This window comes from Rattus norvegicus, chromosome 7, assembly GCF_036323735.1.
Source record: "Rattus norvegicus strain BN/NHsdMcwi chromosome 7, GRCr8, whole genome shotgun sequence".
In the NCBI taxonomy this organism is placed as follows: Eukaryota; Metazoa; Chordata; class Mammalia; order Rodentia; family Muridae; genus Rattus; species Rattus norvegicus.
The window spans coordinates 129,144,557-129,168,890 of NC_086025.1; the positions used below are offsets into that span (position 1 = coordinate 129,144,557).

At 46.0% G+C, this 24,334-nt stretch overlaps 2 long non-coding RNA genes across 6 annotated transcripts; one reads left to right on the plus strand and one right to left on the minus strand.

The window, feature by feature from the left end:
* Positions 1-14,805: 14,805 nt before the first annotated feature.
* Positions 14,806-20,434, minus strand: LOC102549406 (uncharacterized). 3 transcript variants are annotated; one of them, XR_593702.4, is made up of 4 exons: positions 19,708-20,434; positions 17,556-17,628; positions 16,881-17,110; positions 14,806-15,660 (listed from the first exon to the last, which is right to left on the minus strand). It is a non-coding gene; the product is annotated as an uncharacterized LOC102549406 (long non-coding RNA). The 3 variants fall into 3 exon arrangements; XR_355967.4 differs by lacking the exon at positions 14,806-15,660 and adding an exon at positions 15,787-16,502; XR_010053053.1 differs by lacking the exon at positions 14,806-15,660 and having other exon boundaries at positions 15,787-17,110.
* LOC102549313 (uncharacterized) lies at positions 16,626-23,796 on the plus strand. Of its 3 annotated transcripts, none has more exons than XR_355965.3 (2): positions 16,626-17,000; positions 21,438-23,796. It is a non-coding gene; the product is annotated as an uncharacterized LOC102549313 (long non-coding RNA). The 3 variants fall into 3 exon arrangements; XR_005487356.2 differs by having other exon boundaries at positions 16,887-17,000; positions 21,603-23,796; XR_005487357.2 differs by having other exon boundaries at positions 16,914-17,000; positions 22,186-23,796.
* The last annotated feature ends 538 nt before the right edge of the window (positions 23,797-24,334 follow it).

Below are 24,334 nucleotides of genomic sequence, written 5' to 3' on the forward strand. Positions count from 1 at the left end.
TCTCAGGCCGGAAGTCCCACCTTCCCTTTCCTGCCTAGCTATTGGCCGTCAGATTTTTATCAAGCCAATCAGCGAGTGAGGGAGGTATTTGTTTACAATACCGAGGCAGGCGTTGAGCCGTAAGAGTAACAATCACAAAACCCAGCCAGTGCTCAGCTCTCTGCTGGTACAGCATGATCAATGATCGAAGAACACGAGGACAGCCTTCACACGATGTGCAAAAGTTCACCCCCAACAAGCTATGAATGATGCAAACAACAACTCGACTACCAAAATATCCCCTTCGGTGCAACAGTGGCATGAATATCACGGGGGTAACCAATGACTCTGAATTTATTTAAAGCCTATTCCACAAAGTAGAACACGTCATACCTGGGACGGTTATAGGGTCCAAGACCTTGTGTCTCCTGTCTTACTACTATTACTCTACCACTGGGACATACCATTAAGCTGACTCCTCGTGACATTTCACTATACCCACAGGTTCGTATATCTCCTCGCCCTCATGAGAGAAGCTTCCTTGGGCTCTATATAATGATTAACACAGAGACAACTGCTCAGGGTGCAGGGAATAAATATGTGACTACGGAATTTTGTCTTGAAGTGGGCCATCTTTCTCTCTCTCACTCCCTCCTCCCAAGGTTCAGGGATTGTTGTAAGCAGAGGGGACAAAAAGAGCTTAAGAGCCAGGGGTGATTGGCGACTACGAAGACCGTTTTCAAAGTAAAATTGGTAAGCTTCCATAGTAATCATCTCGTCCACAGTCTTTTATTTGACTTGGTGGCCACCTGTCCTTCTAGCTGCTCAGACTGGAAGCCTGGGCATTCTCTTTGACTCCTATCCCTTTCTTACCAAGGTCCATGTTCAACCTGGCAATGTGTTCCATGGACTTTGTCTTCAAAGGACATCTAGAGCAGGCCCACTCTTTCCCATATCACTTGCTACCACCTGGCGGCACAACGGGGACATCACTTTCAAGTGCCCCAAAATGGCCTCTGCTTCTATGTAAATTCCCACCCTGCCTTTCCAACCTACCCGTTTGTACCCTCAAAACAGCAAGCCAGCCATCAAGAAGCCATGTTCAGTAAATGCTGACAAGACAGTGGGGAGAATCGAACCCTCATTCACTGTTGGCAGGAATGTAAACTGACTCAGTCACGTTGGAAATCAGGGGGGAAAGCTTCCCCAAAAAGCCTAGAACTAGAGCTACCATTTGACTCAGCTACAGCCCTTCTGAGGCTGTACCCTACTTCAGAGATATTTTCTCATCTATGTTCATGGATGTTCTACCAACACAATCGCTAGGAAATGGGATCAGCTCCTGTTCATCAACACTGCAGCACCGAAAACATTGTACGTATGTACAGTGGAATCTTATTCAGCCAGAAAGAAAAACTGTGTAATTTATAGATAAATGGATAGAATTAGGAAAAAAATCATACTGAAAGATGTAACCTGAGCTCAGACAGGTAAACGCCACATGGCCTCTTTGCTATGTAGATCTTAGTCTGGATCTACGTGTTTAACTGGAAGCACTTATAGAATAAAAGGTAAAGGCTCACTGGGACTGGGGGGTGGCTTAAGGAAGGGGAAATTGTGTAACACAGGCAATATGAAAACAGAAATGTGGAATTTGGGGGGCTAGAAAGTTTAAGAATGGATGGATGGGGGTTGGGGATTTAGCTCAGTGGTAGAGCGCTTGCCTATCAAACGCAAGGCCCTGGGTTTGGTCCCCAGCTCCGAAAAAAAAGAAAAAAAAAAAAAGAATGGATGGATGGGAGAGGAGAAGTGGAGAGAAAGATAACCCAAACCAAGGGCATATGAAACACCATATGGAAACTTACTAGTTTGTAATCCAATTAGATATGTGGGTTGGTGGGGGAGGCACTGGGATACTTTGAATGTCTGGATAGGTGATACTGATCTGGAAAGCTGAGTCTACTAAACCCCAGTATCAGACATGGTATATTTCCTTATGAGTTGGTCAGGAGGCTCCGGAGGCCCTTTCGCTCTTCTTGTTTGCCCACCAGTACTAGTTGATAAGATCGGATTGCTGAAGATTCCATACACCTTGGTTGCAAAATATAGAGAAATGAGGCTAAAACTGAGCCTCGAGTTTCCTCCTTGCTGGCTGGCTTCTACATCACAGGAAAGGGTCCATACAGGGTGCTAGGGGGGAAGTCACACTAACGGTGCTGCTCAGCCCTAAAACCTAAATCAGGCATGATGCACAGTGACAAACTGTTGTGGGAGGAACCTGCTGCTCTCTGACTGGACGTGAGGCTCACTCCACAAGAGGAAGTCCATGCCTCTTCTCATAAGCACAGCCCCAAATTCATGGCCGAGAGAGGTCTAAGACCCTTGAGGTGAACTTAACACTGTTGTTCTTTTGTTCGCTTTGCTTTTTTAAGCTAGATTCTCATGACACCAAGCTGTGATGTAAATGCTTGTGTTTATACCTATAGTCGAATCCTGCTTTAATCAGGAAAGCCTCTCTTTACAGTCAGTAGCAGACAAGACATCATCTATGCCACCCCCTCTAAGACTCTACACTCTGGAAGCTAATGGTACTGACTCAGGAGGCGGCTGATAGCACACATCACCAGGGCCATAGCAGGGGAATGTGGGTTAAATGTCTCCATGATCCGCTCTGAGAGCCAACCTGGTCCCTCCCTGCATTCCAAACGAGATCGGAAATATCCTCAGAATGGAAACTGAGCCTGCTTAATGAAAAGAATTTGATATAAATATGTACGGGGGGTATGGGGTAGGGATCAGTTCAAGTAGATTAGTCAATAAAAGGAAGTCCTTTGTCAGAAAAAGTGGAGGGGGGGAAGAAGAGGAGAACGAGGGAGAGAAGAAGGGGGAGGAGGGAGAGGAGGGGAAGGAGAAGGGGGAGGGGGAGGAAAGGGGGAAGAGGAGGGGGAAGAGAAGGGGGAGGGAGAGGAAAGGGGGAAGAGGAGGGAAAGAAGGAGGAGGACAGAGAAGAGGGGGAGGAGGGGGAAGGGAGGAGGGAGAGAAGGGGGAAGGGAGGAGGGGGAGGAGAAGAGGGAGGGGAATACAGAGATGAGGGGGAGGGGGAGGAAAAGGGGGAGGAGAGGAGACTCTAGTTCAGACTCTAAACAAAGTGGTGTGGAAGGTCAAGAAGGCTTGCCTTTTCCCATTCTTTGGGACGTTGTGAAGGAGATGAACAGCTTGCACAGAGGACTGAGGAGAGCTTGTCAAATAGTTCACCCGTTCTAAGAGAGAGTGGCCTGCTCCAGGGCAGACATGAATGCAGCTGCTGGGTTGGAGCCTCCACCCTGACAAAGGACGAGAGTATATTCTTAGACCCGGAGGCTCTTGTCAGCAGGAAAACCTCAGAGGAAGGAGGGAAGTTAGAAGATGGCAGTGTTGGGCAGGAGAAGGTGCCGACATTCTGGAGCCTTTTTTTAATGCTTGTTTTCCTTGCCTGAACCCTTCAGTTCCTGTGTCTGTGACAGTATTCATAACTCAGCCCCCATGTGCCAACAAACCCCATATGTTTTGGTTCTTCTGTTATCTTTTAAGCCAAGATAAGGTTGAAATGAGTGTGCCGCAAGAGCTTCACTATAAGACACACACAGACACACACTGGCAGACGGAGGGAACAGGCCCTTGCTTGGATTTGTATTCTTACCTCAGATGACACCGGTCCACACACGAGGCCACTAAAAAGGCTTCCCTATGGAATGTGTATACGTCTGTGTTACAAGAACTTTCTCCTTGGGCATGGGGCATGGGGTATGGGGCATGGGCAATGTGTACTCACGCCTTCTAAGATTCCAACGACAAACTAAAGGTTGCAGTCCACCAATGTTCTTCACGAGTTTGTAGGGATTCCGTACAGAGCATGGTGAGTAGTAAGAGACAGCAGTGCGAGGACCTCCAAAGCAACTACGCTGAAGTTGTCACTCTAGGAGGAGGATGGCCTTCCACAGCCACCCAACTGAGACCAGACTCCCTTCATTTTCCCTAGCCTATGTACTCTAGCCCTCCTTCCAGACCCCAGAACTGTAAGCAGTCAGGGCAGGATTGCACACAACTGGTTGGCAGGAGTGGCTGGATACTCAGGTGAGGGGGAGGCATTTTGCTCCCACCCCCTTCCTCCTAGGGGTGCTTATCTACAGACAATCAACACAGCCAGCCGTGGTCGTTTGCAACCAGACAGAGCTGAACTCCTGAAGACGGCAGCTGTCTGGCTTTGAGGCTATTGCTGTACATGATCGAAAGACCTCTATTTGAAAATGGAGGAAAGAGGGAAGCATCTTCTGTCTGTCTGTCTGTCTGTCTGTCTGTCTTTATGTCTCTTTCCTTCTCATCCACTTATTCCTCTAACAGACTTTCAGTTACCACATAAATCTAAGTGGCTGCCATCTCCCAGGCTCCCTTTGGATTCTGGGGACATAGAGATGCACAAGACAAGGTTCCGACCTGGAACTGCTATTGAGTGAAGTGCGAGAGAAAGTCATTGATTACATTAACTTTTGACTGCGTGTGATAAGCTCTGTTACCAGCATTATGTCATTCTTCCTACATTTTAACATACCTTTAAGTCATCAGGGGTGTGTGTATGTGTGTGTGTGTGTGTGTGTGTGTGTGTGTGTGTGTGAGAGAGAGAGAGAGAGAGAGAGAGAGAGAGAGAGAGAGAGAGATTGATTGACTATGTATCCCTGATCCCTGGTTGGCCCAAAACTTGCTTCATATATCAGGCTGGTCCAGAACTCTTGGAGATCTGCCTACCTCTGCCTCCTAAGAGCTAGGATTGAAGGCATGTGCAGCCACACTCAGTTCATCTGGGACACTTTAAAATGTAGGTAATGACTCAGTGATGGGGTGTAGTGAGGGATTTTGCATTTCTGAGAAGATCCCAAGTGATGCTATGTGGTTGGTTCTAGAACTTCACTCTATTGAGAATTAACTATTCCAGCAATCCTGTGTTGGAAGCAAGGGGAGAGGAGGTAGGCAGATTCCCTGATAGGCAGACTGAGAACAAAAGGGGCCATGATAATAATCGTGGCGAAATTCTAAGATGGCTGGCTTCTTCCTCGCCCTCCTGACCTGAGATAGAAGTCCAGCTACAGAGGCCCGACAGGCTTTCTCTCTCATCAGTCGGCTTCCCTTGCCTATGGACCAGTCCGAAAAACTCAAGGCCAGACCAGGACATTTTTATCCCAAATCTGTAGACCTATCAGCCTCTCTAGCTTTGTGCAAACTGACCAATCCTAAGCTGAGAAAAGAAGACCCCTCTCTCTCAAAGGCCCTTAAAACTTCCAGTCCTCCAGGAGAGACCCTATTTCCCCTTCTGCTTTACAGAGAGAGGGCCCCTCTCCATATGTACCTGGCAATGTGTGTCTATTTCCTCACCCTAACCGGCAGATTCTGTTCACTGCGTTTGAGAATTCCCCAATTGCTACCTGTTGTGTACATGTTTTTCCCCCGCCTTTTAATTGTTTAAGTGGCAGAGAAAAGGAATCCAATGAAGACACCCTCGACGGTAAGGTAACAGAAGGAGCTAGCTTTATCTGCACTGAAGGAGAAGATTCTAGGGCTGGAGGCGATTACAGGGCTCTACTCTTACATAGGAGCCGGGTGGTAGCAGAACCACAAGGCATTAGAGCTGAGCGTGTTTACAACGCTTCACCCCCTCAAACACAATGACAAGCACGGGATGACGCCTGAACAGGTCCTGAGGCACAGGTGGGGACTATGGTGGGGCCCAACTGTCCGTAGGCTCCACTCCTGCTACTCCAAGCCTGCACCTGTAACTCCATCCCCGGTGAGCAGTTGACAGGGAGAAGTCTCAGGCTGGGCTTTTAGATGGTTCTGCTAGATGTGCAGACAACTGACCAAACGTGCCGTTCTGTACTGATTCATGAGCTATGCCCGCCCAATGGTTCGGCTGGGGTAATGGATACAAAAGGAGAATGTTGGAAGTTGTTGACAAAGAATTTGGGGGGAAAGATAGGGGAACTGGCCTTTCTGAATGAAGGAAAAAAATAGGACAATGATAGTGTCTCACATATATACTGAAAGGTGACTTTAGCAGAGACTTTAACAGTTAGGAATTAAATTAATTGAGGGTAGGATGCTCTGGTCTGCAGACATCGTGTATCCTCTCCCCCAAACCAACCCAAGCTCACCCCATGAGCTCATGAACGAAGTAGCTACAGTGTCAGGAAAGGAGTTCATGCATGGATGGACTCAACAGCATGGACTTCAACTTACCAGGTCAACCACACTATGGGCAGTGTGAGGTCCCAGTCAGCCAGTATCGGAGACTGACTCTGAGTCATTCTCTGGGGTAACACAACAGTTCCTAGCTACAGGTTGAGTCTAGCATGTGAATTCTGGTTCCAGTGTGGGAAAGGCAGCATCGTGTCACTGCTAGAACTGATATTTACCGTGGATCTGGATTTGCCTTCTCTGAATGCAATGCTTCTGATGAGAGTACCTACCATCTGTAGACTTAGAGAAACTTTACTATCTACTGCAACAGTATTCCACACAGTGGCACATGCAAAGAACAGCAATCTGTCCATGATCATGGAATTCACTAGCCTTGTGTTCCCCACAGTCCCAAAGCATCTGGGATAGACAAGCCACCTTTTTTATAAAATTTTTTAAGATTTATTTTATGTATATGAGTACACTGTCGCTGTCTTCAGACACACCAGAAGAGGGCACCAGATCTCATGACAGATGGTTGTGAGCCACCATGTGGTTGCTGGGAATTGAACTCAGGACCTCGGGAAGAGCAGTCGGTGCTCTTAACCACTGAGCCATCTCTCCAGTCCAGACTTAATGACCTTAAGAGATAGAAAAAGAACTGGCACCACTCTCCATCACCCTTGGTGACCTTCCGGCAAGGCCTTTGCTTCCTATTCCCAACAATTTATGCTCTGGTGGCCTAGCAGCCATAGCTCCAAAAAGAGAAAGAGACATGTTTCTCCCAAGAGATGCTGTAAGGAAGGGGAGGTGCTGATACTAAGGTCTAGTTCCCTAATTGGTTCTTGATTTGTTAATAAAGAAGGCCGGGAACCAATTGTTGGGTGGAAGGTATAGGCGGGACTTCCGGGTCCCAAGAGAAAGAAGAGACCCCGGGGAAAAAGAGAGGGGCTTCTTCTGCCAGGCTATGCAACTTGAAGTATATCTGGGGGGCGCTAGGGCCTGCAGTCTCTGCTGTGGGCAGAGGCCGAGGAGTTTAGGGTGGGAGAGTGTGCTAGCTGATACAAGCCACTAAGTTTAGGGCAAGAGGAGAAACGGAGATAATTGATGAGGGCACGCCTTTCCAGGCAGGAGACTCTGTGGCCAGCAATTGTGCCCAGCTGGCAAGTTGTAAAATAAGAAAGCTGTCTGTGTTCTTTATCCGCGGATTCTAGTACCTCTGGTTGGGGCTGATTGCGATCGATCTGGAGGTGAAACAAAAGGGAGCCAGAAGTGGGCAGGTTAGCGCAGCAGCTCCTGGGCAGTAGCCGGCTTTTTAAACTACACGCAACAAGATACACCGATGACTCCACTCAGCTGGAGGCCAAAGTTGGTACCCAGCCACCGGAGCTCCTCCTACCTCAGAGCTTACCGGCTGGAGGAGGGGGTTGATCCTGTCCACTAGGGATGTAAGAAAAGGTATGCCCCATGAGAGTTCCTCAGAGATTCTCTCAGTGTTGTCATACTCTGTGACCCAGATCAGAGGAAAACTACAATCACCCAATCTAGGAAGGGCAACGAATGACCCAAACCTTTCCAGTACCAAGGTCTGGGTCACTACCAGGTAAAGAGTCATAACCAGTCAAAGGCAAAGGGCAAACACTGAAGGGATAGTTGAAGAAGACACTACAAATGTCAGCTATACCACATGACCAGTTATATGAGTCAGGACTGTAGCGGTCGTGAATATTTCCTCCCTATTTTGTGATAAACACTAGGTGTGTGTGTGGACATAAGTGTATACACACTTACACTATATCAAAATAAAAGCAAATGTTTTCTTCTCCTCTGATTCCTTTGTCATGCAACATAGATATATTTATATGGTACTAAAGCAGTATTATTTTTATATCATAGTATTGAATTATGGGGTATTAAGGAGAAAGAGCAATGGTAGCCAAAAATTTATTTCATCTTCTAGGGTAAGAAATGTGTTATTGAACATCCCCAGGTCAATTTTACCATTTTGGGTCAAGTTATGACCCGCTGCCATATTTGAAGATTAAGTACGATTTTTAAAATGCTTATTTATGACAGGTTGATGGAGGTGGACTTAGGACTATATTTCAGCTTGACAGGGCTCAGGGTAGTTATGAAACATGAACGGTATCTGTGTGGGTGTGTCTAGAATAGACCAGCGTTTTCAGTAAAGATCGCCTCCACCAACACAGATGGCTGTCACCCTGCTTACCAAATCGAAAGGCAGAGGAAGAACTCTCTTCAGTCTGTCTTCTAGAGCCAGATCACCTGTCTTTTCTGCCTAACACAGCAGAGCTCCAGGTTCTTATGTCCAGCGAGCCCCGACCCAGTTCTTAGGCCTCTGGCCTCAGAATAAACTTTATTCCCAGTTTTGCAGTTTGCAAACAGCATATTCTGCAATTTCTCAGGCTGCAGTATTGTATGAGCCGTAAATCCTACACGGTCTTTGTCTCTGGAGATTTTTTTAAAAAAAGATTTATTTATGATATATGAGCACACTGTAGCTGTCCTCAGACACACCAGAAGAGGGCATCAGATCTCATTACAGATGGTTGTGAGCCACCATGTGGTTGCTGGGAATTGAACTCAGAGCCTCTGGAAGAGCAGTCGGTGCTCTTAACCACTGAGCCTGTCTCTGGGGATCTTTAACTTACTGGCTACACAGTGTTGGAAATGCTAGGAATGGCTACAGATACAAACTTACCACCACCCTCCATCCTTGCCAGGCTTGACACCATTGCAGAGCAAGTCACAGGAATAGAAGAGCACTCATAGCTCACTGGTACGAAAGGGAAAGAGGGCCAGAGAAGACTTGTCAACAGAGAAGGTTTTGAGCAATATGAGGACCTTGTGTCTTTATGTAGAATTTAGCAAAGTGTTCTTTAACTGGGCCTCCAGGACCTTTCTTTCCTTAGCCTGTTCAGATGCCTTTCACTATTCCTACCCACAGAGAACTCTTAGTAACACACTACAGATTTGCTTATGAGCTCTGGCCCTATGGAGATACACAAATCATATTCACAGGAGCACACCTCACCGTCAATTCTGACCTCACTGGAAACAATGCTACCCTGTGTGTGAGCACCTCTCAGTCAACTTTCACCTCATTGGAAACAATGTTACCCTACTTGAGAATACATGGTCTAGGATACTCCATTTACCTGTGAGATGTAGCCTTGATTTAACAGAATCTAAAACCTTCAAGGTAAATAATTTAAAGGGTGTTTACTTTTCTGTGGTTACATGGATGAGTGACTAGCTCTCCCTACTAGACACTTGCAGAGCCTAGCATCTCAGTGGAATCCCGCATTCATCATGGGGAAACTTTTCTTATACTGGGAGCCCAAATCTGGCACACCAACTTTTCATTTGGTAGTCTGACTTCTACTCTTTGTTGGCAAACAGAAGGCATAAGGTCAGGAGCCACAGAGGCCAGGCACACACTGAACTTTTGGCGTCTGTTCCTAGAATTCAGACGGTAATCATGTCCATTGTACAGCATGAATCTTAGGACATGCCTGTGTCAAACCTGATATGAACCTCTAGGCTTTATCTTTCTTTTTTTTTTTTTTTCTTTTTTTGGAGCTGGGGACCGAACCCAGGGCCTTGTGCTTCCTAGGCAAGCGCTCTACCACTGAGCTAAATCCCCAACCCCTAGACTTTATCTTTCTTATAGCCCAGGGTAAAGTTCTCCTCGTTTTTTTGTGAAAAGCACACCATACTAATTCAACCCTACTGTTAATTACACTTCTTCAGCAGCGGGGCTGTTTACAGAGCTGGTAGAAGTAACAGAAAAAGAAGTCAATTAATTCAACTAAAAATACTAATTCAACCCTACTGTTAACTATACTTTTTCAGTAGTGGAGTTGTTTTCGGAGCTGATCAAAGTAATAGAAAAAGCATCAAAGTAATAGAAAAAGCCGTGGAATAGGAAAGAGAAGGAGTTGAAGATTTCTCATCTATGTCTTTATTTAAAAGAACAACTAACCAGTCGCAGAGCTGAAAAAGCCAAACCAGCTGTCCCACCTGGATGGAGGGAGAAAGAGGCACACAATGGCTCAGTAGCTGAGAGTGAAATGCGTGAGGTAGCCCTTGCTCCTCACGGTGGCGAGCTGATGGGGTTTTCACCAGCAGTGGACTGGGAAGAGGGGTAAGCACAAACCTAGTTGCAAAATCATCCAAGAAAGTCCAAAGCCAGGTGGGATAAGGAAGAAGGCCATCGATTTACCTCACAAGTTCTTTTAAGCAATCTAAGTTTTTGACCAAATGCCTGTTCGTAGTAATTAAAATTAAAATAAATGATGACATAAAAACCAATCTCAGAAGTCCGCAGTCACTAACAGCTCAATTTTTTAAAAAGATGTATCTACTTATTTGATGTATGTGAGTACACTGTCGCTGTCTTCAGACACCAGAAGAGGGCATCAGATCCCATTACAGATGGTTGTGAGCCACCATGTGGTTGCTGGGAATTGAACTCAGGACCTCTGGAAGAGCAGTCGGTGCTCTTAACCCCTGAGCCATCTCTCCAGACCCCAAACAGCCCAATTTGATCAAATCACCTAATTTGGGATTGAAATTTGTCACATAAAAAAGGTTGGAGGTGCAAAATTTTCCATGTTTCCACGCATTAAGGCCTTCACACGGGACCTGCTAGGATCGGGGCCCCTCCCTGGTTCCCTGCTTAGCGCAGTACCATTTGCTCACCTTCACCACCCCCACCCTCTCCACCCTCACTCCCCTCCTACACACACACACACACACACACACACACACACACACACAAACACACACACACACACACACACACACACACACACACACACACACACGCACGCACGCACGCACGCATGCACGCATGCGCAGAGGGGTTGGAGCAGTCTTCAGACTCCTCCTCTGGGAATGCCAAGAATTTAAAGGGGAAATTTAGCCTTCACTATTGTTTCTCCAATTACGGCCCCCAAAGAACAGAAAAGTCAGAATTCAATATAAGATGGCTTCGCGCATTCTGACCTTCCCACTGTGCATGCTTTAAATGAGCATGGGAAATAAGGATTGTTGGTTTTTCTGCTTTGTTTTGTTTTCTACCAGTTGGAATTAAAATGTTTACATTGTCTTTTTCGCTCCAACTCTGACATTCTCGGATTCCTGTGACTTCACCAAATCAGCTACCCCGTCTTGGTTTTTCATGAACAGAGGGCCCAGATTGTTAGGAAGTTTTCTGCCAGGCACCCCAGACACCAATGACTTTGGGAACATTGTTGTAGGTAGAGAACAAGAGATGAGAGAGACATAATTTTAAAAAAAATTTCCTCCGGATGATTCTGATATACATACCTCTCCCCTCCCACCAGGTTACTCTCTAGGCCAAGAGTAGAAGCATGCTGGATGTGCGAATGGTAAAAACAAGGCGGGGAGGGGTGGGGGGGACAGACACTTGCAAAGTGTTACCGTTTTTTTTTTGCCTAAGCTCCGCCCACAGTTACCTGGCAACAGCCCGGTGTGCCTGACTCGCTATAAAAGGAGCTGCTTGACCCCTCCTCTCTCTCTTGCTCCAGGCTATGTCCTCTCACCATTTCCTCTCTCTCTTCCCATTCCCTTCCCCCCTCCCTTTCCACGTGTTTATGGCTCATGCTCGTGTTCTCTCTCTCTCTCTCTCTCTCTCTCTCTCTCTCCCTCCCTCCCTCCCTCCCCCCCCTCTCTCCTCCCCTCCCCATGCCCTGAATAAACTATTCTATACTATACCATCTTGTGGCTGGTCCCTCAGGGGAAGGGATGACTCAGCATGGGCCCTCGGAGGCACCCCCTTCCCCCACACCTCACTACACATCCGCAAAACATATTCCTTCTCTCTTTATCTTTTTTATAAAACTTACAGAATGAGCCTAAATTGCTGTGTGAGTATTTAATGGCGTTCCTTTAAATTAGGGAATTTTTAGGCAAGAAACCCTTAACTTAGCAGATTTTATTTTGATGAGCACAAAATAAGTACGGCATTCTATAAGATGTATAAAACTCATCCAGGCACTGTGTCCTGGTAAGTGACTGGAAAACAAGCAGGTACCATAGGGAACCCTGAGGGCAGCCTCTGAATGAAGAGGAAGAGAGAGAGAGAGAAAGAGAAAGGAACAGAGAGAGAGGAATGACTCTTTCTAGAAATGGTGGAGGAGAAGGCTTCTTGCCATAAAAGTGGAGCTGTGCCTTGTGGGGATGGAGAGGGGGAGGGAGAGGGAAGATGGAGAAACCAGGTGCAGCAGCCAGGAGGCCCACAGGACAAAGAGAGCAGGTGTCCAAAACAGATGGCTTATATAGGGATCAGGAGCCCAGTCCCCTGGGCTGGAGAGTTCAGGCTAGGAGGCAGGGTGTACCAGCCTGGAGGGTAGGGACTGAGAGATTCTGGGAGAACCTGGTGGCCAGGTCCACTTTGATATGTTAACTAGTGACCTCAACCATTTGTCCCAGATTTGAAACCTAACAGCCTCCTGAATCTCCCAAAGCCGCAAGGCTTTGTTTAGACACTGAAAAAATGAGAAATTCAAGAAAGGTTTTCAGCCAGAAGGGACAGGCTCAGTAGAAACCTTTATTCCCAACTTTCTCCCTCACCTAAGTCAATGGAAGGCTTTGTCGTCCCAAGGGAAGGCAAAAGGGTAGGGAGTGGGAGGGTGACAGATGGACAGACAGACAGACAGCTGCCTTCTCTGGTTCAGAGTAGACATCCTTCAATGATAAGACCAGCCTCCCTAGGCCTCTAAACACCCATCTGTTACAAAGAGGCACTGAGGCCTTCCTACCCTAGAAGAACACCAGCCCCAGATCAGCGGCCAGGACAGCCTAACTGAGGCAGCAGCTGGCAGAGAGGAAGTCACCCTGACAATTCAGGACTCCCAGCTGCATCCCACGGTAAGGCTGCACAAGTTTACCAAGACTCCCCTTCCCCTGTTAAGAATGAGTAGATGACACATTTCTGTCATCTCTTAAGCCTTATCAGGGTAGGTAGGCAAGCTTGGCATAAAACTAACCCACTGGGGTACTCTATGCTTTGTCTCGTGTTACTGTGAAAACCTCCCGAGGTGTCTGGAACATGTGTGTGTGTGTGTGTGTGTGTGTGTGTGTGTGTGTGTGTGTGTTTCATCAGGGAAGATGTTCAATATGCCAACTTCTATGGTCACACAAGGAACCTGGGTCTGAAGACAGAGGACTCACAGGCAGGCTTTCGACACCATCAACAGCCCTGAGCGCTTGCGGGCGGAGACCGTGCTCTTCCGTTTGTTCTTGCTCTTTTAAGCATCCGAGTCAGAATACTTCGCTACGCAGGGCAGAGCTCGGCTTGAACTCTGGCTCTTGTGCATTCCAGCTTGTGGATCTTCCCAGGTCTTGCATTCTTCGACTGTAGAAATACAGTGAGCGTGGCTGTGTTGTACAGACACTGTCTGCTCGGACAGTGCATGCTGCTTTCACACAACCCAGTCACTCTTCACAGAAGCCTTTAAAATCCCTTTCCAGGAGTGACAAACTCTTGGCCCTCCACAAAAGTACCAAATAGGACACATAATGCTATTGGGGTCCAATTCCTTTGAAGGATACATTTTTTTTCTGATATACTACAGTGTTTGTGGTGTCTATGTACAGCAATTCTAAGCTTAGCTCTAAGCTTGCAGAAACACAGGCCAGCAGAGGAAGGCTAAGGGCATGGCTCCAACACTGTACTAGAGGCAGGACAGCCCTGAGGACCACAGCTTTGATCTGACAGGAATAACTTAAGGAGGGATGTCTTACTTCAGGGAAAGGCTGGCACGAGGCCCAGAAATTGTGACGACCCCCTGAGCACAAAGAGCAGGGGCCGGCATTGATAAGTCTTTTCGAGGGCAGAAGAGGACCCATGTGATAAAGGGGGGCCAAGTGTAGATGTTGGGATGGCTCAAGTCCTCCCTGGGACTCTGGATGTTAGCTAGAATCCCAGCGTTATTAACCTTTCCAGGCACAATAGTCCCTCATGCCACTTCTAGGGGATATAATGCTCTCTTCTGACCTCCGTGACACACAGTTACACACACACACACACACACACACACACACACACACACACACACCCTACATGCAGACAAAAAGAAAAAAAAAGCAAGAGTATAAAATGGAAAAGTAAATATTTAAAAAAAAAAGAATGTAGTGGTTAAAAAAATGCCCCTGGGGAGATGAACCACTGGGTAAAGCAGTTGTTGCTGAGGGGTGAGAATCTGAGTTTGGATTGGCAGAACTCATATAAGGGTAGATAAGGTGGGATCCCAGCCTCCTATGGCAAAATGGGAAGCTCGAGGGCCAGCTAGCCTGGTTTACACAGTGGTGACAAATGACCCTGTGTAAAATGAGGCATTCTGTGAGGATGACACCCAAGGTTCTCCTATGACCTCCATGTGTACTGTGGCATGTGTGTAAACCCTTATATGTGTTCATGTGTGTGCGCGCGCACGCACACACACACACACACACACACACACACACACACACCACATGAAGGGAGTTAAAACCCACAAACCTTATGTAGTGCTAAGGGTCAAAAGTCCAAAATGGTCCTCGATAGGTCAAAAGGAAGGTATCGGTCTCCTGTCAGTTTTAGCATCCACGGGCACCCACGGTCCTTGGCTACTGGCTATATACTCCGTCTTCAAAACCAACAATACTGGACCACACCTTTTTTTCACCTCACTGTGTTTCTCTTTAGTTTTCATTCTCTACTTGGGCCCCATGCTGATTATTCTGAGGGAGGAGGGGCTTGTTTGGGTATGGTTTAGTGTATGCAATCCTTTACGGTGAAGAAGGTCCAGCCACTAAAGTAAGCCAACCTGCGGTGGTTCTGTCTTCATTCGTGGTTTCTCACTCACGGGGCACCAAAAGCAAGCAGAGACCCCGACTGGAACCAGATATCCATCCAGGCTGACCCTTGGTGACCTACATAAGCCAGCGAGTCACCATGTGTCAGTGGATCCACACTTTCCAAAACAGCGTGACCAGCTGCAGGCCAAGTGCTAGTCATCACTAATCTATCAAAAGAGGGGCACGTCACATTCTAATATAGCAGGATCTTCGGGATTGGACTGGCACCAGCATAAAAACCCAGCTAGGAACACCAATTCCATCTGAAACATCGTCCCTTTGCTGTGAGACTTAGCATAGTCACAAGCTCTGGGGACTGAGGCACGAGCTTCTCGGACAGGCCAACATTCTTCTTAGCACGCTTTATTTACTAATTTCTAACAAATTCGAATTTTAAAATATTGTATCTACAAAGCTCATTGTATCAGGGCCCTGGGGAGATGATTCAGCAGATGAAGGCCTCACCACCAAGCCAGAGGGCTGGAATTCTGTCCCTGGTAGTCATGTGGTAGAAGGAGGGCATTGACTCCCCAAGTGTTCCTCTGACTTCCACGAACATTCTATGCCGAGTGTACCCCACATACTCTAAATAAATAAACAAATGAATGAATGAATAAAGTAAAAAGTCAATTACATCTGATTTCTCTGGTGACTCTGAAGTTGATGAATAAAGACAGTAATTTTTTAAAAAAAAAACTTCAAGAACACTCATTTATATATTTTTAAATTTATTTGGATAACTTAAAAAGAACACTAAGAAAAAGATTTTTTTTGAAAAAAAAAAAAGCAAAAATGCCTATAACCCAAGACTGTACAACTCTGTTACATATTGATACAGTAGCTTCAAGCTTTTTTTTTTTTTTTGCATTTTTTTCCATGTAATTGATACAAATGTTTATGCTGCTAAACATGGCTACATCAGTGTTTCCGGTTTATAAACTCTGTAGATTGAAGTTGTAGCGGCTGCAGGTGACTAAACTGCAGGAAGGAGCAATTCCTTTGGTCATTACTGTCAGACATTGACCTTATCCGGCATTACGAAGGACAGCACTGTAAACACCATGTTAGCATTCACGGCTCTCTACATCACTAGCTATTTCTTTGGGTGAGGTGCTTGGAACGCGTGGGCCAAAGGGAATGAGCAAATGCAAAGTTGCTGACACACACTGTCTGCTCAAGGCTTCACATAACCGGCTGTTTCTGTGCCTTCCAGCCCCACACAGGGCTTCTTTCAACACACCCCGAGCCAGTGCAAGGCTCCTCTTTTTCTCTCAGTTAATTTCAGTTGAAACAAGCATCCCATTGTTCACATGAGCATCTCCTTTGGAGTATGTGTGCGTCTGAACATTTTTTCACGTGTCTGTCTGGCAGCTGCCTTTCTCCATGTGTGCGCTGTCCCCACAGGAAGGCCATAGCTTTTCTCAAACCTGGTTATGGGTATACAGCTGAATTCGAGAGCTCACAGATCTCACCGGGCCCTTGGAAATGCTTTCTCTGTTCTTCGGCAGCTCAAAGGTTCCTAGTCCTTATCAGATTCTCCCAGGGTTACTCTTGCCCAGTGTTTTCTCAGAACAGGCTTTCTTTACCTGTCCCTACCTGCTCTGAGGGTTTCAAACTGTTTCCTCAGGTCAGCTCAGTTGCTGGGGCTGGACCAACCACCCTTCCTCCAGACCTCTCCATCCTGCTGCCTCCCCACTACTTCTCCCTCCTCCTACTCCTCCCCCTCCTCCAACCTCTCTCCTTCCCCCGCCCTCACCCCTCCCCCACCCCTCCCTTCCCCTTCTCCACCGGTCTCCCTCCCCTACCCTGATAATTTCCTTGCAATGCTTCCCTGCTATCTTCAGTAGGTCGGTTTCTTGAGGGAGAAGACTGAATCAGCCAGCTGCACCAGTTGGATAAAGGAACCCTGGGTGGTTACTTCTGAGGTAAGCATTCCATCAGACCTAGTTCAGGCCTGTGCTTCACCTCCTTTCTGGTGTCTCTGGCTTGCCCTGGCTCTGTGGTGGAAACTGGCCATGTCTTTTGATGATCTCCTCTAGAAGAAGAAAGCAGACTTTAGTCATCCCTTTTATGCTAACGTTACTGCAGTTGTCTACTTTCTTTTCATCCTGTGACATTTTATGTGATATCTCTCAATGGCTCGTTTTGTACTTAATGGTATGTGGAGGCAACACATTCAAAATGGTGTTTCTTCCTTACTCTTCAACCTGGAGACCCACTCTCTTTCTGGTCTTTCCATCTCCCTTCCTTCCTTTCTTCCTTCCTTCCTGCCTGCCTGCCTGCCTTTCTCTTTCTTTCTGTCTTGTCTTTTCTTTCTCTCTCTCTCTCTCTCTCTCTCTTTCTTTCTTTCTTTCTTTTCTTCCCTCCAAGGCATCCCTTCTCTCTTATCAGTAGCCAAGACCAGCACGATTTCTAAAACGAGATAGAAGAGAAGCAACCTGTCTTCCAGTAGCTTCCAGCCAGGCCCTTCCCACACCTACCTGCCTGGCAATAATCCCTGGTAGGAAAATGCAGGAGGCCGGGCTGTTCAGTGCAAACAGGAATAAGAAAACACTGAAAGATAAATAATTGAAAGTCAGTATTAAAATGTGCAGGCAGAGCATACAGGTTAAAAAAAAAAATCCCCTTATCTAAGATGTTCGAGAGAGAAGTGTTTTGGGTTTAGATTTTTTTAAATTTAGATTTGGAGTTATTAGCATAGTGTCTAATGATATATTTTGGATGAGACCCAAATGCATACTCAAAAGTTGTTTCTTTTATGTATATCATGATCCATAGTACCTGGAGATAATCCTACGCAAACATTGGTTGTATTTGTCCTATGAAATAGTGAGTACTATGGGATTTTCAGAGAAAGAGGGGGAAGAAGGGAGAAAGGAGAAAGAGGGACAGAAGGAGAGGGAGGGAGAGGGAAGAAGGGGAGGGGGAGGGGAAGGGGGACCTGGAATGCTAGGTATCTAATGCTTCCGTGAGGTCTCCCTGAATTTCTCACATCCCAAAGAATGTTCACTTTCCTGTCTCCAGGACAGGACCTGGTATTTTAATATAAAAACAAAACCAAAAAATAAAAGACCAACCCTTTTAGTTACAATCAAAGACAATCTGTTCAGATCACAGTCAAGAAACATTAGACATCAAATTCTGTTTCGCCCTGAGAAGCACCCTGTCTCTCCCACTGTCCTGGTTTCTAGTGTAAACAATTATTACTTTTTTCCAGACCCTCTGCCCCCAGCCCTGCCTCCTTTTTTGTTTGTTGTTTGCTTGTTTGTTTGTTTATAACTTGATGCTTTCTTGTTCTATTTAATTCTTTCCTATCTGGTGAACTTTCTGAACTTGAGAGTGAGTTTAAGGAAGAAAAGAAATGGTGCTTTTACTACTCCTGGACAACATGGGCAACTTTTTTTTTATTGTTATAAATTCTAAACAAAACATTTCCTTAACTGCTTTAAAATGTTTAATTTCTTAAATAATTGAATTCTTAGATATTCTTAAAATAATCTTTAAAATTTAAATTCTTAAACATTTCTTAAGTATTTTTTATATGTATGGTTGTTTTGCCTGGAGGTGTATGTCTGTGTACCACATATGTGAAATGTCCATAGAAGCCAGAAGAGAGGGCGTCAGATTCTCTGGAACTGGGGTTACAGGTTGTGGGTGCTGGGAACAGAACCTGGAGTGCTCTTAACCACTGAGCCGTCTCTCCATCATCCAAGCATAACTTTTAAGTCTAGATGTTAACCCTATTCAGAACTGCTTACTTCTAAGGCGTGTGACTACATTTTTAGATACCTTTCACAACTCTGCTTACAAGTGGGAAAAACACATTTCACTGGTAGCTGAGTGTCTCACATAGCTCTGTTTTCTGACATCAGACACCCCATAAAACCTCCAGGTTTATGAGTCTCGAAAGCTCTTTGAGAATAGGATTTATGTTTAAAAACAATTACTGTTTCCAGGTCGTGTTTCTTATAAGACCGGTAAGCGGTTTTAAAGAAAATAAACAGGCTTCCTTATTAGGCTTGATGCTTCCTCTCCGTGTGACTCAGAACAAAAGAAACATAGCAGCCACTCCAAAGACAGGAAGAAAAGGGCTCTTCAGAAATTCACAACCGTGGCGAAGCCCAAAAAAAGGAGACAAAAAGATGCACCAAGATGTTCTCTCTCTAAGGCAAGCCAGACGGGGCTCTGGCACAAACAGATTAGCAGCCCTACCCACCCAACAAGCCAGAGCCTGCATAAGGCTCAACTCCAGATACAGGTTATGGTGAGACAGTGATATTTTTCTAGAGGACAGGTCAGCGATGGGAAACAGATCAACTCAGAGAACTCAAGAAGACTCAGAAGGCAGCACCGTGTTGAGAGGGAACCTGTTTTGTTTTGTTAAATTTACCGGCATCCAGAGAACAGAGAGTAACACAAGTAAACAAGCCAGAACCCAACAGACCACAGCTACAGAGTGGGAGCTGTCCCAGGAGGAAACTGTGGAAAGCGGGAGGACCACAGGCTGACCATTCAAAGGGCGGAGGAAGCCGGAACCTTAGGCAGGGAAAGATAGTCTCATGTTCGGTGGCTGGGTTATCCATCGGAAACAATCTGGATAGCCCTGGGTCTGAGGTCAGTGTGTGGACCAACCTGCGGCTCACTGCTGTTAGAAGAAGTGTTGGCTGAGTCCTTGACATCCACTGCCTCATCCCTCCAGCGCGGAGGTTAGCACATCTCCTCAGTACAAATATAGCTCCTCTGCCTGCAACAGAGCGTTGTGTTGTGATTTCTACTCGATATTCCCCAAGGCGTGTGCACGGGAACGGGCCCAGCTATGCCACCCACTCTGTGCGGAACAACCCTGGGAGGAAGACAGAAGCTGCCCTGCCCACAGACGGCAAAGATGAGGAACTTGTTACCCAAATACAGGAAGATATCTGCGAGAGGACAACTCAGGGTGTCACCAGATACTTGTCCAATACGCTGGACACCAGGCTAAACCATAGAAGAGGCGGGAGTCAGGCAGGTCACGTGATACCCCTCTTCCCCAGTACATTGGCTGTCAGCCTCCAGTATTAGGAGATGCAGAAAACTCTGTCCCAGCATTTAATCTTTATTTCTCCCGTTAGACCCTGTGTGCTTCTTCATCTCCTCTCTCTCTCTCTCTCTCTCTCTCTCTCTCTCTCTCTCTCTCTCTCTCTCTCTCTCTCTCCTGTATTTTACAAACATGCTTAGTTTAGCATATTTTTAAAATTATGTTTTTATCTCTTAGTTCATTGATCTGATTACTTTGTTTACATGATAGGGCAATCTTTACTTCCTTTTATTTCTTCTTCTACCTATTTTATTCCTTTTTTTTTTTACTACCGTTCCTTCCCCCCCCCCCCTTTTTTTTTTTTTTGGTTCTTTTTTTTCGGAGCTGGGGACCGAACCCAGGGCCTTGTGCTTCTAGGTAAGCGCTCTACCACTGAGCTAAATCCCCAGCCCCAAATTAATTAATTAATTACAACATTTTTTTTTCTTTTTTTTTTTCCGGAGCTGGGGACCGAACCCAGGGCCTTGCGCTCTCTAGGCAAGCGCTCTACCGCTGAGCTAAATCCCCAACCCCCCTTTCCCCCTTTTTATTCCACGATACTTTTAGTAGTATTTTGGTGGCCTTATTTTTTTATTAATTTTTTTACTGTTTCCCGTCCCCCACCTCCTTAAAGCGGCTCCCCAGGTCCCTTCCCACCTAACTTTATGCTCTTTCTCTTCCAACAAATAAAAATCAAGAGACACACAAAAAGAATCCACAAAGACACAAAAACGGAAAATCAAAACAAGCAAGCAAAGAACTAAAAGATGGAAAAAAACTGCGAAGCAAAGCACAGCAAAATGAAACTAAGCGTCCACAAAAATATCCTTGAGTTCATGTTGTGTGGGCCAACTACTCTGAGGCTTGGGGTCTGTCCTGGAGTGTGACCGATATGCCCAGATAGATTCCATTGGAGAAAGCTGACATATGAAGCAAAGTTCTCCAGAGGAAGAGAACTAGTAATATAGTCATATATATATACATACACACACACATATATGTATATGCTATGTATATGTATATGTACATGATGTATATGTATGTGTATGTGTATGTGTATGTGTATGTGTATGTGTATGTGTATGTGTATGTGTATGTGTATATGTATATATGCATGTGGCCCAATAGGAAGCCCAAAATCCAGTGGTTGTTCAGTCCGAAAGGCTGGATGCCTCAGCCGGTCTTCGGTCTACTGACTTCAGAATGCTGGAGAACTGGAGCCTTAGCCAGTGAAGGAATGGGCTGGTTGGTCAGCCACAGCAAACAAGCAAACAATAGGAGCTTTCTTCTTCTGTTCTTTACATAGGCTGCCAGCTTCTGCCAGCTTAAGGTGTGGCCCAGATTTAAGGTGGATCTTCCTGCCTCAAAAGACCAGAATTTAAGGTGGATCTTCCCATTCAAATGATTTAATTAAGAAAAAAAAAAATCCCTCGACGGTGTACCCAGATGCTTGGGTTTTAATTAATTCCAGATGCAGTCAAGTTGACAGGCGGTAACAGCCACCACAGCTGATTTTCCCTTCGCCAGAGGTCACTGCTGGGCCTGTTTCGTGAACCCCAAAAGACCACCAAGGAGCTGATTCCGATGCAGTCACACCAGGGTCTTTTTTGCAAGCTCCCAGCTTAGGCCACTCTGCCATCTCTGACACAGCCAAACACGGGGATGAAGCCCCAAGCTCTCGGCGGGACGAGGTTTTATAGGATATGGCAAGTAAATGAGGGGGTCCCCAGCCTGGCACACATCTGACGGAGGAGCACAATTACAGAATTTTGTTGCCCTTTAGCATCATTGGCTGGGGATGGAAGACAGATCATAAACTTAACTTCTGCTTTCCTCCTGGTTGGTGGTTGCTAGGAAGTGACGTGCGGGGGGGCGGGCCTGTAACCTGGAAACTGGTGCTAGACTCACGTTTGTTGTGGAGTAGCCTGGAAACTGGTGCTAAGCGCAGGCTTGTCAGTTAACTGGAGTTCAACCTTAGGTCAAGTTCTTTAAGACGGAGTCTAAACCCAAGATCCAGTCTCTCAGTTATCAGTTGCAAATAACTTCTTGTTTAGGGGCGGGACTCCATGTCCACTCTCCCTACTCACTGCTGGAGCCACGCACATCTTGAAACTGAGAAGGTTTTGTGTTCGCTGCCATGGTCTCTGTGAGTTTGTATGTGCATCCATCCTGCTAGAAGCCACCATTTCCTCGGAGTCATCCATCACCTCTGGCTCTTGCGAGCTGTCTGTCTCCTCGTCTACGCAGACCCTGAGCATTGAGTCTTTTAGGACCCAGTGTTCCAAAGTCCCTCCCTCTGCGTACATTGTTCAACTGTGGTTCTTTCTTAGTCTACTGTTCTATTGCTATGAAGAGAAACCATGACCAAAGAAACTCCTATGAAGGAAATAAATACTTGGTTTGGGGTTTTCTCACAGTTTTAGAGGTTTAGGCTATTGTCAACATGGTAGACAACATGTAGACACGGTGCTGGAGAAGCATCAGAGATTTCTCAGCATCCAGATCCACAGGCAGCAGGAAGGGAGAGCCCCTGGACTTGGAATGGGTTTTTTGAAACCCCTCCCGCTCCCACAGTGACACACTTCCTCCAACAAGGGCACACTTTCTCATCCTTTCAATACTGGTAACCAAGCATTCACATCTGTTAGCCTACGGGGGCCATTTCCATTCACAACAGGGTCTCTGTGTTGATTTCTGTCTGCTGCAGACAGAAGCTTCTCTGATAGGAATAGCGAGGTATTCTGTTAGGAGTCATTTCATCACTTTAGCAGAAAAATAGTATTCCATTTTCTCCAAAGTCCAAGACTTATCTAGTCTCAGGTCCTTGGACACTTTAGCAGTGTCAAATAGGAGTCTCGTGTCATGGAGTGGGCCTTGAAGCCAACCAGAAAGTGGTTGGTTGCTTCCATGATGTTTGTGACGCTGCTGCACTGGTATTCCTCTCAGGCCGGTCACTGTGGTAGCTTCCAGGGTTTGTAGCTGGGCAATAGTGAGGGTCACCTTTCTTCTCTGGTAGCACGCAGAGTGTATTCTAGCACCACGGACATGTGTCAGCAGGGGTGAGCCTTCTAGCTACTGATTGCCTTATTTAAGAAAACAATCTTGTACGCATAATGTTTTTGTGATCGGTGGTTAAGATAGCCCTTGTGCTAATCAAATGCTGATTTCTCCAACCTCGTATCTTGTTTCCATCTGGACACAGCGTTGTAACGCCTACGTCCAGAATCTCCTGTCTTGAGTTCATATAAACAATGCTCACCATTTATTCTGTGTTGTCAGTAAAAGCCGATCAGCCGATGGCTGGGCAGAAGAGAGAATAGGGCAGAACTTCCACCAGCCGTGGGAGTTGGAGCGAGAAGAGGAAGAAAGGCAGAGCCACACCACGAGGACAGCCTCTGAGGAGACCTCATGAGAGTTCAGCAGGACCATGGAAGACCCTGAATAGGTCCTTTCTATGATGGGGATTTTGACTGGTGGGAGGTAGCAATATTAGATTAGAGATTTAAGATAGATCAATACTGCCCAGGTATCCTGCCAAAGCCTGACGTAATTTTCGGTCTCTCTGTGTCATTTTTGGAGAGCTAGCTAAGCTAGCTAGGATAAAGAAAAACAGCCACTGCATTAATTAAACACATACATTCATATTAAAATTAACATTGACAAAACCCTCATGTTTGTATTATGTATTTTCTTTAAATTTATCTGATTGTTTTGTTATAAAGCTTGTTTTCGAGATTTAATTATTTGGTTTCTTTTATTTTTTTTTTCCGAGACACTGGAAACCAGACACTAGTTCCTGACTGGCTTGGAACTTGTTTTGTTAGCCGAGGCTGGCCTGGATCTCACAGAGATCTACCTGCCTCTGCTTCTCGAGTACTAGGATCGAGCTGTGCACATCACCACCGCTGACTCTCTTGTTTTTTTATCTTACTCTATCACATTAGAGGAATGTGATAGAGACCCCCTTCTTTTCATTTATTTAACCTTGATCTCCTGTAACACATTCTGTTTATCTCTTCCACTTCCTTTCCCCACCTTTACCATAATTTTTGACCTTTTAAAAATACTTTACTTTGCCTTATGGGTATTGAGGGAGGGGCGTACTTTGGGGGTGTCTTAGTCAGGGTTTCTATTCCTGCAAAACTTCATGACCAAGAAACAAGTCGGGGAGGAAAGGGTTTATTCAGCTTACACTTCCACATT